We start from the raw sequence: 17846 nt of genomic DNA on the forward strand, positions 1-17846 counted from the left end.
GTTTTGCCAGACAGAAATGAGGAAAGCTATTTCAGGCACACAGCTGCGTAAAGCCACGGGTTTTGTGGGTTTTTCAGAAGGGGATGAGTGGAGTCTGAAATCTAGCCCATGGTCTGCTTGTTCCCAGGGGGAAGGCCTGTATCAGCCCAGAAGGAGCACAACAGCATCACTAGTGGAACAAAGGTGCATGATTTCTAAGACGGAGGTACCATGCTGCCTATCATTTTTATCCTTTTGCTTCTAATTTCTACTCCTGAAATCCCTATTCATGAGCAAATTTAAATTTCCTAGGTTAACATACACAGTAGATGAGTGGCCAGCCTCAGCATCTGCAGGGTTTCCAGGAAAATGGGTTATTTCATTGTTTTCTTTCTCACATTTATGTTTCAGTACACATAATGATAAATTATCTCCTTAGCTATAGAAAAATCTTTAGCTACTTTTTCCAAATAAATGTTTATTGCCTTTGACTTAATTAAAGCTGGTAGCACAAAGTTCAGTCACAAGTTCTTTTCTTTTTTTTTTTTTGCCTACTTTCTATTTTCTTCTTCCAGAAAAAGTGGCTCATTTCTAACACACACACACATATGCACACACTCACACATACCCTGACTTTCTGGAATTTCAATAAACTGTCTATCATTTTAGACCTGAGAGCAATCTAAAAAGCATAAGAACTAAACTTATACCTCTCATCTACTGACACAGAAGCAAATCTCAGATACTAAGAGATTTACTCCAAACCATGGAGTTAGTTATCAGAAGAATCATCTCCAACAGGGGTCATTGTTCATGTTTCCATATTGTTGGTGAATCATTTGGTCTTTTTTTAAATAACCCTTAGATCCTTTCTCTTTAATCCTCACACATGGACATTTTTTGTTGTTGTTGTTGCTTTTAGAGAGAGACAAAGGGGGAGAGGAAGGGAGAAAGAAACATCGATTAATTGCCTCCCATATGCATCTTGCCCAGACCAGGGATCCTGTGTGAAACCCAGGCATGCGCACCCACTAGAAATGGAACCCGCAACCCTTCAGTTACTACTGGATGACACTCCCACCCAGTTAAGCCACACCGGCCAGGGCCATTTGGTCTTCATATCAGAAACTTAATTTGGCATGCATTTTTCCTTTGTTAACTTTTTTATTTTTAGCTTTGAAATCTCTGCAGACCTAGGGAATTGACACATATTCCAACAAGTTGCCCTTTCTTGCCTTTCCATTTTCAAATATTAATTTCCCTATTACCAGTGTTTTTCCACACCTGTGACTTTGGTTCTCTCTTTCTATGATGGCTTATAATTCGCTCCCTGATTGCTTTGCCAATGCCATGTTTAGAATGTTCTCAGACCCTTCCAGAATGATCCTGCCTTCCTGCCTGGGCTGAAGGCCCCTGTGTTTCATCCTTCATTCACTTGCTGGCATCCTGACCGCCTTCTGGCTACTCTGCTGTCCCCCTCAGGGCACATAACAGAAAGGGTCTCCTGTAAGACAGATCTCCAAACCCACCCCCCATTAGATTTAGCCCTGCTTTCATTCTCAGAATTTGTATTCATCTTTCTAGAAAGGTCCACACAAAGCCTTAGTTTTTAGAAATAGTTTGGGGATAGCATATAAATATGGCACTAATGAATATACAACTTAAAATATACACATAGATTCTCTTACCATAGTAACATCCTTATGTTTATTACTTTCTCTCTCGAGCCCTGGAACTTCAGTTTATAAGATCTGCTTCAAGTAGCCAGAACAGCCTTTTAAAAATAAAAACCGGGTCGTGTCACTCCTTGTTAAAAATTCTCCAGTGCTTTTCCATTGCAATTAGACTGAAATCCAGGCCCCTTACCACAGCATATATGGCCCTGCAGGATATGGCCCCTGCACCTCTCTGACTTCCTGTTTTTCTACTCACCTCCCCAGTCTCTCTGAGCCCATGCTACACTGACCTTTCTATTTCTCTAACTCACTGAGCTCCTTCTTACTTCAGGGCCTTTGCACTTCCTGTACTCTCTGCCTAGAAGGATCAGCCCCAGAGCCTTGCCTGGCTGCTCCCTTCCGGCATTCAGCCCCCTCTGCACTTATTCCCTCCTCCATCACTTCTTTTTTCCTCATTTGACATAGCCACTCTCTGAAATTATCTTGTTCATTTACTTGTTGGTTTATTATTATTATTGGTATCCTCCCTCTGGAATAGCACCGTCCAATGGAACTTCCTGCAGTAATGGAAATGTTCTTTATGCTGCACAATCTGGTAGCCAGTAGCTGCATGTGGTAACTGAGCACTTGAAATGTGGTTAGTGAGACTCAACTATGTTTTGTGTGGCTTTATCTAAGAAGTCAACAAAATACTAGAAAACATCAGCAAACTCTTACATAAAAGTCATTGAGCAGATGCTGAAATATTACTGTAATTCTGGTGGCTCCGCTTTAATAAAAACCTAACAAAGCAAGTCAGGGGAAAGGTAAATAAAATAATGATGGAAGAGTTTCTGCAGGGCAGTGGTGGCCCAATAATGCCTTGGTGTGATTTACGTGGAGGGGTCATCTTTGGGGTACATGGCCTCCCAGCCTCACACCTTCCTCAGAGAGAAGAGCACGAGCTGGATTTGATCCAGCACTCATCTCCTAGGCAGCCTCCTTTATGCAGGGCCAGCCTGCACAATTACAAGGGTTTGCCTAGTGTTTCTGCAAAGGGTTAAAAGTATTTGTATTCTTCAGCCTCGGATGGTTTGAATGGGGGTAACTAGACACATAATAACATTTTATAAGATTGTAAGGTAAATGTTTATATACATGGAGAGAGAGAGAGAGATTGGGAGACAGAGGGAAAAGGAGAGTTTTGTTTATCAATCTTGAAACACTAGAATTAGGGGACCTCTTTGAAACTGTAGTGCTCTAACTCAAAAAATTTTTTAAAGCAATTAACACTTTTCACCAATAAGCTTCTGAAATTTATATTCCCAGATGATAGATTAAAATGTATGTCTGTTAAACAAGAGTTCCAATACACAATTATAGATAAAAAGAATGATTCAGCACTTAAAAATAATTTAATATTTCAAAATTCAGATCTTCATGATCTCAAGCCTACAGAACCCTGGCGATCTGTTCCTATTCGTGCCCGTGACTACCTCTCTTGGGCTCTGTCCTTGGGAGGTAATCAGTGACTCCTATCTCTCCAGAATCATATTTTCCCCTGCCTCCTACCTCCTTGATTGATCTGCGACACTCTCTCTGATGGCCACCCACTCCTTGGAATTCAACAAACATTTTATAGAGCCCTTATAATGTGCCAGACACTGTGTAAAATTGCAAGGAAATAAAAATCTGTTCCCTCAAGGAGTTCATAGTTTATTGGGGGAGGCAGGCATGTAAATAAGCAATTTCAGTACAGTATGATGGATGCAAAGGAGATACATGGTCTGGAGCCTCGAGAAGCGTACAGAATGGAATAACTAACACCACTTAGAGAGAGGAAAGCAGAGATGTCTTTCCTAAGGAAGAGCCCCAGTTTAAACGATGGTCAAAAGTTTATCTGCGAGATAATGTGGAAGGCCTGCCATTCCAAACAGAAGGGGCTCAACATGTGAACAAGCAGAGAACAACAAATAGTCTGGAACTGCAAGGATGAGATGTGTGAATGGAGGCACCGTAGGTGGTAATGCTTCCTCAGCCCTGAGGCTGGAAGCAGAGAAATAATAGGATCAGATTCGTGCCTGGAAAGATCACTGTGGGTAGGGTGTAGGGAAGGGGGAAAGAGAAAGGCAGAGACCAGTTAGGGATGATTGTAGTGAGCCAGGGGTGTGAGGGTCAGAATGCTAATTACAGGCCTTGGCAGCAAGGATTAGACTTGTAAGTCATTCTCCTGTCACCTGGAGATTGTACCTAAGCCTTGGTGATTGGTTGAATTGGTTGGATGGGAAATGGAGGAAGAAATGATGGCTCCCAGATCTCTGGCTTAGGTAGATCAGGGAATGGGAATGTTATCCACCAAATCAGGGTGGAGTAAAGGTAAGAGAAGTGTTGCTGAAGAGACAGTGAGCTTGTCTCGAACTTGCTAATTTGTACAATGTCAGATATTGAACACTGATAGAAGAAGGTAAAACAATATCAGCTTTACCATGGAGGTATGTATCTCACCCTAGGCAAATTTTACAACTTCTCTGGACTTTGGTTTCCTTACCTATAAAGTTGTTGGCACAGTGCCTGGCATACAATGTTTTCATGTTATCAAATTTCCCCCAACAACCCTGTGAGGAATGGGAAAGATACTATTATTCTCAAGAAATTGAAGCCCCAAGTAAAGTGCAGAAATTATAATGTTCTATGTAAAAGCAACATGTGAAATAATATTGTTTACTTGCTACTGTTGTATTTTCCTTGTGTTATACTCAGAGTCAGTACTAAAACAATTCACATGTAATTGTCTTTAATTCTCCCAGAACGATAATGGTTTTCTCAATTTCATGACAGCCTGAAGGCAAAGGCTGGTCCTCACTGCCAGTTATGCAGAGTGCTGAGAACACGGGACACTCCCAGTCCATGCTCGCTGATGGAGGAAGCCTACAGAAGCGGACTAGCTGAGTGGCTGGAGCTTCCTCTGGAAGTTTGTTCTGCCTTCAGCTGCCTTTGAATGGCGTTTATCCCACAGGGGAAAATATAGAACTCTCTGGGCAATATTGTATATTAAATACTAGAGAATCTATGCATAGGCTGCTATGTATTTGCAGAAATCGCGATATTCTGGATTTACTGTGTTTCCAAAATGGAGCATTATAATGCTAGAAATTAAGAATTATTCATTTTAATTTATGTTGGCAGTAAAATTGAGTAATACGATCATGCTGAAAATGCCCTGGGTCTGTTGCAGAGTAAAAAGTTGTTTTTAAAAAACTAACAACTTTGAGCACAAGGCAGTTTCTGTTTTCACTTTACCCTCAAGAACTCATTGCACCCGAGTCTAAACCCATGAGAATAATAAAATAATTATAGTTTTATTTTACTGTATTCTGACACTGAACTTGATCCACTTATGTCTGCATATTTCAGGTAGGGAGAAAAATGAAACTGGCTAGGTAAAGCTGATATTTTTTTCATAATCTTAAATTCTCTCTAAAGAGATCTTTGTCATCATTTACATATTTCTTACTAAAAATTTCCTTATCAATGATCTTAGCATTCTGAGCACACCAATGAATCCAACAGTCTCCCTCTCACACACACATACCCCTCCAAAAATACTTCTACAGAATTGATCAATTAATCAGACAGTGCTTTATTATCTTGCAACTTTGCCTCTGTGTGCAGACATTAGCAAAGAACATTTTAACAGTTACACCAATAGCAGTTTTTGGACTTTCCTATCACAGTGTTTGTAAGGATTGATGACTTTTTTTGAGAGAGAGAAAAATAGAGATTGGAAAGGAGAACCTTAAGCCCATACTCTGCACAGAAATTTCATTTTAAATTGCATCCAGTTCAAGGGTTAAATGGAAGCAAAGCAGTCACTTCAACCATGTTTTTGAAGAAAATAAAACAGCTTGATGTTAGTTAAATGAAGGGGGCCTGTGACTTAAAAGAAATAGACAGATAGAGAAAAAGGTCACAAGATTAAATTTTCCCTGAGGGGAAAGTCCTTCTGTGGAATCATTAACCTTCCTGCTTCTAGGTCACTCCAGGAAAACCAGCGGGAAGTCCTCCTCTGCACGGGAAGGTGGGTGCATCTTGGCCAGGGGACCTGGCCTTGGGGAGACGGACCTGACTGTGGCCCCAGCTCCCCTCCAGGCATGCCTGAGGTTAAGACCTCTGTTTTAAAGAAACAAAATCTCTCGTCTCTGAACTCTGAAATAACAAAATATAGAGCATGTTTCTAATATGTAACGTCTAATCTGTTGCCCTCAGACAAAGAAAGTGCATAAAATGGGATAGCAGTTGTCTCTGAGTTGCAGTGATTTTGTGAGTTTCTCCCCATTTTCTCATATTTCCGATAAGATTTCCTTACAGTTCTTACGTTTAAAAAACGTTATTTGTCTTTGTTGTGAAAAGATGTAATTATTTTGTATCTGTATAAATTTCTTGTTGCTATGCTCATTAACTAGTGTTAAAGAGATATTCCTGAGTGGAGCGAGCAAGCCTTACTTTCAGTATGCATTTACCACTTCTTCAACATATTTTCTGCAATTTCTGCTACTTATGTACTGATTTGTGAAAAGGGGACATCCATATATGAATAAAAACCTTTTGAGACTAAAAAGAACTTTAAAAAAGTAAAAATGTAAATATGTCCTGGCTAAAGGATTTTTAAATATCTATCTTCATTTTTTTCCAGCACCCAATGAAGAATAAGTATAATTATCAAGATACGGTTTTTAAATAATATTTAGTTAAAATAAATCTGATTTCTAAACTACAAAATAACGGTAATTCCAGTCTTGCACCCCAAGCTTTCCTCACATAACTCACCAAAAGTAAAACTCCATGTTTCGAATAGAACTGGACTGTTTACCACAAAGCATGAAACAGAAAAGTATGCAAAGTAAAGACAAAACTAGAAGCTCCGAAGAGGACAAAAGCCCACTGTGAGGTTCTCCCCGTTTTGTTGTCTCTAAATTCATACCGAGAAAAGGGGCCGAATGTTTTTAAGGACTGCAAGGGAAAGAAAGATGCATATACCTCTCTGCTCTATAGAGAAACATGAAAAGTGCTCTGTTCAGGTTTTGCAGGTGGTTTGGAAATTCTTTTCCAAATTGATTCTAAAGCAAGAGAGAATGCTGAAGATTTTAAAAGGCGATGAGGCAATTTCACAGTCCCTAGAGAATAAAGACAAACAGAAGCAGCCATGAGAAAGGAAACAAAAATGCACTTTGTGAATCCGACCACAGCCTAGGTGTGCCGACTGGCCTCTTGCTAAACGCACGTGCCTCAGCAGTCATTACCTTTGCTCTTGTTCACACACTGATTGAATAACCAAGAAGTAAGAATCTTAGACTGCATGTAGGTAACTTATTATGTACTATAAATTGGGTACAAAGGTAACAATTTCCTGACTGTGGTATGGTAGGAGAAAGAATTGCATGCCTCACTGTTTTCTAGCCAAAATGCATTTCTGAAGCAGGAAATCAAAAACACATCACAAACCTTACAACTAGACTAAACACATTAAATCTGCTGATATTAGTAACTGTCACGGGGCTGCCAGGCTCAGGGAACAGCAGCTACTGACAGTTACCCACTCCCTGCCTCTAAACACACTTTTCTCAGATACCCTGAAAAGTGAACAAATATTCCATTGTTGCTGCAGTTTATTAAATGGTCCCTTGGAATTCCCTGCAGACACTGCTTAAACAAAAATAACGAATGGGACACCCATTTGATGCACAACACAGATCTGCGCTGAGAAGAAAAATAAAAGGTTTCAAGTGACATAGGCCAGAACATGTCTGAGCCCCCCCACAAATAAATCACTAAAATGTCCATTCTTTAAGCTTCCTTTGTTTTCATGTCCTTCAAAAAACATCGTATTAACTCTTCACTCATTTTACCTTAATTTCACCTTTCAATAGCAAAATAACATCACTTTAAAATTCTGAGGCTCTAAAAAAATTTGGATTCTGCTTCAGATGGACTTTTGCTTACTTCAATGCCTGCTTATTGTGGAGGCTTCCAGAGGTTTTATGTCTGGCTTTCAAATATAAGGCTTTATTTTTTTCCTGTCAATTTCATTCAAAAGGCAGATGTCTTTGTTGCACCAGTTAACTATTTGCAGAACATCTGATCCATTTCTTCACGTGGCCAGACTGACTGACTCCTTTGAAGTGGACTCCTGTGTTTGCAGTGGTGTCTTTCCCACTGCCCACCGACCCCCGGCCCATTTTTCTCTCCGGTACCAGACTTAGGGAATGGTAGGAACTTGTCTAAGAAGAGAACATGCTGTGCTCTCAGGCAGGTTTGTCTGGTAACCCCCTTTCTCAAGAAACCACCACCAAGAAAAATGCCACATGGAGTCGAAATACTATAAAGGTGATAATTATCACCTGAAAAGCCTTAAAGAGCGAAAACTGAAAGGCGTATACCTCACATGGTACACACTTCACTCGGTGCGTTCACCTTTCCTTTGTTTCCTTTCTCGCGTGACCCGCCACCACCCAGCCTTCTGTGTTCATTGATCGTGAAGACTGATAAAGTAACTGATATTAAAGAAATATACATGAATAAGTTTTCGACATAAAATTGATGATATTTGATCACTGCCATCAGTTTTATAGGAATTGTGGTTTCAGAATGAAAAGATATGGTGATTCTAATCTGAAATAAAATTTTAAAAATGAGTCAGAGAAAAAAAAAACAACAACAGAATACCTTCCAGTAAAATGTTTTATTTCCATTTGTTTCCAGTGCCTTGCTGATGTGAGGGCCAAGAGGAGGCTAATACATCTCACTTTAGTAGCACTAATTGTTTGCATTATCACAATAATCAAATGCAGCCATATTAATCTCTCTGGTTATTAACTTGATTTTTACACATTAAGATTTAGATTTAATCCCCTGGGACCATCTATTAATGCTTTTAAAGTTGAAGGGTTTCAACAGTTTTAAGTTCTTTCCCTTCTTTTAGCTGCAGGCAGTAAAATTGGAACGTGTGTGGAGTTTTGTATCTGGCATTCCTGGGGGATTTTCAGACACAGTGCTGTCAAGGACCATGAATCACGTTAATACATAGCAACCTCTACAGCTATTAAAATGTCTGCAATACTGTGATTATTTTAAAATGGAAAAACTAATATCACATGTGTTACTTAAAGATCAACTATTCTTTTAGAGTCACAGGGAGAATGCATTTGAAAAAAGAAATGTGTTTGCGTGCAGCCAAAATGTGAAATGTCTTATCTACTGAGAAAGAAAACTTTCAGCTCCTTTTACAAAATACACCCTTACTGAGCTCCAGGTCAACAGAGCATAAAAATGGCCAAAAGTCCGAGATCAATGAGCACGAGAAGCTGTTTTATTTCTGTTTGAACAAGTTGTAGCGACAGTGACCCGCTGCACAGTCCCCAGTTTTATGCTTTCATAGTCACAGGATGATGACATCCAAGCAGAAGATGGAGCCTGGCCCGTTCGGATGAGCTGTCAGTGTGGACTCACATTGCGACGTGCCCTCCATCGCCTTCGGGATCAGTCTAGGAATTTATTAAAATTATCATATAGTCAGATGTGCAGGTAAACATTACCCAGGAAATTATATAGGGCATTTGTATCATAAGACATAGAACACAAGAAGAATATATATTTTTCCATTGCTTAATAGGAATTAAATTATCTTAGCAGCCTGGTTTCCATGTTGATTTTTTTAAAGATTTTATTTATTTATTTTAGAGAGAGGGGAAGGGAGGGAGACAGAGAGGGAGAGAAACATTGACGTGCCAGAGAAATGTGGATTGGCAAGATTGGTTGACTCTCTCACGTCCCCAAACTGGGACCTGGCCTGCAACCCAGGTACGTGCCCTCACTGGGAATCGAACTAGCAACCTTTTGCTTCGCAGGCCGGAGGTCAATCCACTGAGCCACATGAGCCAGCATGTCCATGTTGATTTTTAAAAATTAAGGACACAATGTGTGCTTGTTACAGGTATCTCATTCATTCAACAAATCATATCAAAGCCCAGGAATAATCTACTCCATAAGCTATTTTCTGAGATTTGCATTTTTCTAAAATGTCCTTGTCAACTTAAAAAACATATTGCATCATGTTATTATGTATATCTCTTATTAGTAAGGATATTTTATAATGTGTTTGTTATTTTTATCTGAGAATAAAAAATAAAAAATCAGATTTCATATTTGAACAGAACAATATAAAGTGGCATGTCATACATGGCAATTTTTACTTGAAAAGGAAGAAAGGTTAAAGAATTTCAAATGATCCAAATTCTGTGGTACGTGGCCCTTTTTGATATTTCCTCGTAGCATTGGGCACATTCTGAAACATGGTCAGGAACACTTTAATTTCTTTTTATGGGAAAAAGCTTGCCACACTTCCTATGTGCTTTCACAGGACTAATGACATTGGCGTATAGTAATTGTCCATGGACAAAAAGTGCTAAATCATTTCCAACCTTTTTAACCCAAAGAGCAGTACATATGCCGCTTGTCTGGAGTTAAAGTTAGGCTGTAAGGCACCAGAGTAACTGACTTGTAGAGTTCCTGGAAAACCTACTTCTGGGCATGACTATTACCTAACTAGGTGTAATGTTTACGGTGCCTACCACGTAGCCCAAATCCTACTTCTAATCTGTCCCTTAGAAATGATCCCACTAGTATAACATTTAGGAAAGTCAATTCCCTAGAAACTTCTGAGCTCTTTTTGAATCTTAGAACAATATTGACAGTAGGGATAAACAAGGATGAAGGATGTTCCTCTTTGTTTCGTCAACTACCTTGAGACAGATACACAAAGAATTCTACCCCAATGAAAATGTAACCACTCTCCTAATAGTTTGGGGTCACTTCTGGCTGTGATAGATCTGGAATCCTCCATCAGAGTAAATCCACTGTTTTTAGGGAGGGTTCAGAAGAGGCCAGAGCAGAAAATTTTGTATGAACCTGACAAAGGCAAGAGGAGGCTGTCACTTGCTGAGCCAGATTCTTCATGGATATGACCTCAGGTGTCCTCACCCCAACTCTGCGGGGCTGTATGTCATTTGCAGATTAAAAAAAAAAAAAACACTGAGAACATTCAACAACTTGCTCAAAGTCACCCAACTTGCAGACGATGAAATGGAGATGTAGCTGTAGAGCTGTCGCATTCCAAACTTATTCTTTTTCTAGTAAGTCACGCTGCCCCCAATCTGGGGTTGAGGTCCTTAGCAAGTGTAACGTTCAAGTATGGGGCTTTCCATCTTTGGACAGACACCTGAAGACTGGAACTGCAAGCGGCATGGGTGTTAGAGCAGCAGGACTTTTCAAGTCGAAAGCAGTTTGGTCTGAAGTACAGCGCTAACCCTGACTGCATGACCCTAGGCAAGTTCATCATCATCATCATCATCATAGAACATGGAGGAGGAGCAGGGACATGATGCCAGGTAAGGGCCTAGAAGCTTTACAAAACAGTCGACGTCACAACAATACTTTGAGGTATGTTTTGTCTTCTCAATGGTCAGATAAAGAAATGAACACACAGAAAGGTAAGGAATTTACATGCGTTTCTTAGCTTTCCTTCCAGAGAAGCTAATAAAGCCTTCTGTTCCAAGTCTTGGCTTCTCTGACTTCCCATAGATTTTGAACATTTAGAGTCTCCACATCTTTAAGATGGATTCATGGAGTTGCTATGAATAGTGAGATAACATATGAAAGACTCCCAGTGCCATTCTAGATGAATTGTAGGTGATCAAGAAGCATTAATTTTTCATTTTCCCCCCTAAGAAAATAAAAGTGTGCATTCCTCAAACACCCCATGAACTCCTTGCCATGGCTACAGATGTTCTTTCTACTTCTACTTCTTCGTAGAATTTCTGGTCTATCTTCAAGCCTCCCCTAAAATCAACCGTCTCCTCCTCCCACCAGGTATGTGACATTTTACACATATTTCTATCATATGTCATCTCCTACAGGACATTGGGCTATTCTAAAGCAGGGAAGATACCTGTTTCTACTTTCTTCCAATACTTATTACTCTTCTTGAAACTAAGTAGTCACATCAAATACTGGGAAAACGGTCACACTCCTTTATACAATAAAGGTTTATTGAGTACACACGCCAAAGCACCTCTCTACTAGGTCCAAACAGTGCCTGACCAGTGGCTTCAGGAAATTTCCACATGTATCTCAGAAGTGCACTCCCATAAAGATGGGGCCATTTAATCCACTTCACTCTCCCCCCAGGAAAGCCTGACCTCTCACACTTTGTTAATCACATCTTAGGTCGGGCCGTGGGCCTGGGCCTCGTGTTTCTATATTTCCACATGTGGGTAATGATAACAGTCATTAGTTTAGAACTTCCCTTGTTCCTATGTCTATAGATTAAACTGAATTAACATCATTTGCAGGTGAGGTTTCCTGATCTCATTTTTAATGGATGAGTGAAAATAGCCAAACAAATATTTAAAATCAGTGTCAGCCAATTTCATTGCTATGTAATAGTGAAGGTTCTCCAGAGAAAGAGAACCAATGGAATATATAGATATATAATAAGAGGAGCTTTATTATAGGAATTGACTCATGCAGTTATGGAGGCCAAAAAGTATCATAATCTGCTTTCTGCAACCTGGACAACCAGGAAAGCCTGTGGTATCATTTAATTCAAGTTCGAAGGCCAGGGAATCAGAAGCTACAACAATGGAGGACAGAAAAAGGTAGACAACACTGTTAAAGAAGAGCTAGGAAGGACTCACAATTCCCTGGTCTTTTTGTTCTATTTGGGACGCTAATGGATTGGATGATGCCCACCTACATTGGTGAGGGCATACCACTCTACTTGGTCCACTGAACCAAATGCTAATCTCTTCCAGCAACATCTTCACAGGCACACTCAGAAATAATGTTTCAGCTATCTGGGCATCCCTTAGCCAGTCAAGTTAACACATAAAATGAACCATAACACCCTGTAGTAATTTAAATCGAATGATTAATAATGTACCTATCCTCATGGGCTGGAAACTAGGCCTGTGGATGCTCATGGAGGAGAGCAGGCACACAGGTGATTCCTGAAACTTCAACCAACCTTTCCCTGATGCTCAGTCATCACTTAAATACCACTGTGGATTTCCAGCACATTTCTACAGTTGTAATTTCTGAGCCTTTCCCATTCCCTTGAGAAGCTATCCCCAACTTGGGAAACAATTTTACCTTTACTAAAAATCAACAAATAAAAACAACCAACCAAACTTAAATACAGCAACCTGGATGAGCTTCCACATTTCTTTTCTCCAACGCTTTCTCTGGCTCAACATTCATCTTTCTTTTTATTTCTTTTTCAGATGAATGGGTCTCATACCTTCAGGTCCCCTTTCTCTGGAGCTGCACTCAAATCCTCTTTCTGCTTTAACTGTCAAAAGTTTCTATCAAGCACTCTTCATTTATTCTTTCCTCATATTCAATTTTTTACACACTCACCTAAAATCCTGCTTTCACAGATCACCAAAATACTGTTATTGTATGAGCTATGTAGTGGAATATACATTGGAACTGAAGATAGAAAACGTCTAGCTATGTGACTTTGGCAAATTACTTAACCTTTGTAAGACTCAGTGTCTCCCTGAAAAGAGGGAATGATAATATCTTCTCTACTGGATTATTGTGGAGATTAAGTGAGATAATCATATGAAAGTATTATGTACAGCATATAGTAGAAGCTTAATCAATGTTTTCTAAATTCACATTAAAATGGTATACATACTTCGTATGCATTTTAGAAAACACAAATTTCAAAGATTTCATGGCTGTGTGATAAAGGATGTTAAAAAAACCTTATTAAATATTTCTTTGCATGACATATCTTCGTGGCTTCAGAAGAAAAATAATGTCACTAGGTCAATTAACAGCACTTTAAAAAATTGCACAATATATTTTTCTTTTTGCCTTTTAAAAATATTTCTAAATGTTTTAAAATTACAGTTTATATTCAATATAATTTTATATTAGTTACAGGTGTACAGCACCATAGTTAGACAGTCATATTTTTATATGATACTGAATAATTTGTACTTTTTTACACACAGGATTTTCATCCTCTTTTTTGCCTTCAATATAGTTTGAAAATGGGAAGAGAAAGAAATGTGTCCCAAATTAAAGATCAAAATAAATCTCCAAAAAAGAGAAAAAGCTGAATGAAATGGAGGCAAGCATTTTACCAAACATAGAATTTAAAAAAATGGTTTATAAGGATGCTCAAGGAACTTATAACTATAGGGAATTTAGTGAGAATAATAACAACATGAAAAGAACAGAGAAACCATTAAAAAAAAAACTCATAAATTAAGAATATGGAGGTTCCAGCCAAGATGGAGGCATAGGCAGAAATGCTTTGCCTCCTTGCACAACCAAGAGAAGGATAACAACCAATTTAAAAACAAAGAATAACCAGAACTGAGAGAAAATAATTTGCATGGAAGTCCAACAACCAAGGAGTGAAAGAAACATTCATTCAGATGGGTAGGAGGGGTGAAGAGGGGCAGTTGGGGCAGAGAGGAAGCTCTGCAACGCAAGGTGGCCTGGGGAAGGCCCCACAGTCACACAGATAAGCCGGGAAGAGCAACAGGGCAACGAGACAGACCATGGAACTCAGATTTTCAACATGAGAAACTAAAGACTCAAAACCCCTGGCTGTAAAAAATCTGTGAGGGTTGTGGCGGGGGAAACCCCCAGTCTCACATGAGAGTCTGTTGGAGAAGCTCACAGGGTCCTAAAACATACACGAATCCACCCACCTGCTAATCAGCACCTGAAAGGGCATGGTCTGCTTGTGGGAAGCAAGGGAAGTGACAGAAAGCAGTAGAGAGTGGAGCAAGCAGCATTGTTCCCTCTCCGACCCCATCACCTACACACAAGGTCACAACGCAGCAAAGAGTGTTCCCCCGCCCTGGCAAATACCTAAGGCTCAGCCCCTTACAACTTAACAGGAATATCGAGACAAAGAAATATGGCCCAAATGAAAGAACATATCAAAACTCCAGAAAAAGAACTAAGCAACAAGGAGATAGATGACCTATCAGATGCACAGTTCAAAACTGGTAATCAGGATGCTCATAGAACTGATTGAGCTTGGTCTCAAAATGAAGGAAAAAGTGAACGCTACTCAAACTGAAATAAAGGCAAATATACAGGGAACCAACAGTGAAGGAAAGGAAACAAGGACTCAAATCAATGATTTGGAACAAAAGGAAGAAATAAACATCCAGCTAGAACAGAATGAAGAAACAAGAATTCAAAAAAATGAGGACAGGCTTAGGAACCTCTGGGAAACTTCACACACTCCAACATCCAAATCATAGGGGGGCCAGAAGAAGAGGAAAGGGAAGAAATAGAAAACTTATTTGAAAAAATAATGACAGAAAATTTCCTCAATCTGGTAAAGGAAATAGACTTCCAGGAAGTCCAGGAAGCCCAGGAAGCCCAGAGAATCCCAAAGAAATTGGACCCAAGGAGGAAAACACCAAGACAAATCATCATTAAGTTACCCAAGATTAAAGGTAAGTGGAGAATCTTAAAAGCAGCAAGAGAAAAGGAGATAGTTACCTACAAAGGAGTTCCCATAAGACCATCAGCTGATTTCTCAAAAGAAACCTTACAGGCAAGAAGGGGCTGGAAAGAAGTATTCAAAGTTATGAAAGGCAAGGACCTACATCCAAGATTACTCTATTCAGAAAAGTTATCATTTAGAATGGAAGAGCAGATAAAGTGCTTCCCAGATAAGGTCAAGTTAAAGGAGTTCATCATCACCAACCTCTTATTATATGAAATGTTAAAGGAACATATCTAAGAAATAGAAGATCAGAAACTATGAACAGTAAAATAACAACAGACTCACAACTATCAACAACTGAACCTAAAAAACGAAAATGAAAACAAACTAAGCAAACAACTAGAACAGGAACAGACATGGAGATCACATGGAGGGTTATCAGTGGGCACAAAATAGACAGGAGGAGGTTAAGAATAGTATAGGAAATGGAGGAGCCAAAGAACTTATATGTACAACCCATGGACATGAACTAAGATGGGAGATGCAGGGAGGGGGCGGAGAAAGGGGAGGAAAAAATTGGGACAATTGTAATAGCACAATCAATAAAATACACTTAAAATGAAGAATACAATATCTGAAATGAAGAATACACTAGAAGGAATAAAGCAGAGGATCAAATCAGCAATTTGAAAGACAAAGGAGAAAAAATACCTAATCAGAGCAGCAAAAAGAAGAAAGAATTTTTAAAAATTTAGGATAATTAAGGTAACACTTGGGACAATAGGAATCAAACCTCCATCTCCATCATAGGGTTACCGGGAGAAGGTAGCAGCAAAGTATAGGAAACCCATTTGAAGAAATAATGACTGAAAACTTCCTTACCCAGCTGAAGGGAAATGACAAGTCCAGGAATTGCAGAGTCCCAAACAAGATGACCCAAAAGAGGTCCACACCAAGACACATCATAATTAAAATGGCAAAGCTAAAGACAAAGAGTGAATCTTAAAAGCTGCAAGAAAATGAGAGTTAATTATCTACAAGGGAACTTCCATTAGACCGTCACCTGGTTTCTCAACAGAAACACTTCAGGCCAGAAGGGACTGGCAAGAAATGTTGAAAGTGATGAAAAGCAAGGACATACAACCAAGGCTACTTCACTCAGCAGAGCTATCACTTAAAATTGAGAGAGAGAGAAAGGAGAAAGGATAGTGTGAGGAGTCCCACCATCACTCTCGGGAGTCCAGAAGAGGGGTGTTGCCCCGCTACACCTTCTTGCTGCCAGCTCCACGTCCTTGGACTCGTTCCAACAGCCTATTAAAACATGGGGATCATTCTCATGTTCTAGGCCTTCAGAGACATGCCCCTGCTGAGGATATTAAAAAGGCATATGGGAATCTGGCCTTGAAGTGGCATCCAGATAAAAATCCTGAGAACAAAGAAGTGGAGAGGAAATTGAAACAAGTAGCAGGCATTTGAGGTGCTGTCAGACACTAAAAAATGAGACATGTATGAGAAACACAGCAAAGAAGAACTAAATGGTGGAAGTGGAGGTGGAAGTCATTTTGACAGCCAGCTTAGTGAGTTTGGATTCACATTCTGGAATCTAGAGGACATGTTCAGGCAATTTTTTGGTGAAAGGGACCTGTATTCATTCGATTTCTTTGAAGACCCATTAAATGATTTCTGTGGGACCCGGAGGGCCCCTGTGGGAGCTGGAGCCATGGCACAGGCTGCTTCTTCTCTGCCTTCAGTGGGTTTCCATCTTTCAGAGGAGGATTTCTTCTTTTATTGCAGGATTTACTTCCGTCAGGTCATTAGGTCACAGGGTCCTCATTTCACTCCCTCCACGATATTTGGTGGTAGTGGGATGGGCAACTTTAAATATGTACCGACGTCTACCAAAGTAGTTAATGGCAGAAAAGGCACTACAAAGAGAATTGTCGAGAATGGTCAAAAAAGAATAGGAGTTAAGGAAGACTACCAGTTAAAATCCTGAACAATAAATGGTAAGGGGCAGCTGCTGCTCTTGGATGCCAAGTAATTCAACATACTCATGTAACAGAACTGTTAACTGTAACAGGCATCATTGGAGGATTAACAGGAACATTTATTTTTTTGAAGGTTTCAAAGGAACTCAAATTTCAGTAGAACTGTACCCAATCTAAAGTATTTATACACATCGGAGCCTGTTTGTCATAGACTTTCGAGTTTATTGTTGGGACCATATGATAGGACCATATTTTTGTCTTTAAAATTGTTGTAAATCTCTGTGTGCACTTTGCTTTTTTGTTAAACACAATCCAAGGTGGCCGTGACTTCCGTACACTAATACCAGCACGAACCTGCTTTCCACTGTGTTTGAAACATGAGCCGAGGAGTGTCAGCCTGCTGTGAAGTTAACATGGCCATGGCGAATCTTCCACAGAAGTAATTGCAATTTTTCCCAGCACTTAGCAGTGAAAGATGTTAATGCATCAATGGTACTACATTTCTGGTTTAATATAAATTGCGGGCGTTTTCTAGTTGTATATGAATGCTGAAAGCTTAGTAGGCTTTGACAACTGTTTAAATGTAATGTTCAGCTTATGTTTAAAAAGTAAAGCTGGCAAACCAAGTCTTTGTTATTTGCTAAAAAAAAAAAAAAGGAAATGTGGTGAATTTAGTGCATTCTT

At 39.6% G+C, this 17846-nt stretch overlaps 1 pseudogene; it reads left to right on the forward strand.

Moving 5' to 3' along the window:
- The first annotated feature begins 11048 nt into the window (after window positions 1-11048).
- LOC112322577 (dnaJ homolog subfamily B member 6-like) lies at window positions 11049-17145 on the forward strand (annotated as a pseudogene).
- The last annotated feature ends 701 nt before the right edge of the window (window positions 17146-17846 follow it).

Source organism: Desmodus rotundus, chromosome 10, assembly GCF_022682495.2.
Source record: "Desmodus rotundus isolate HL8 chromosome 10, HLdesRot8A.1, whole genome shotgun sequence".
NCBI lineage: Eukaryota > Metazoa > Chordata > Mammalia > Chiroptera > Phyllostomidae > Desmodus > Desmodus rotundus.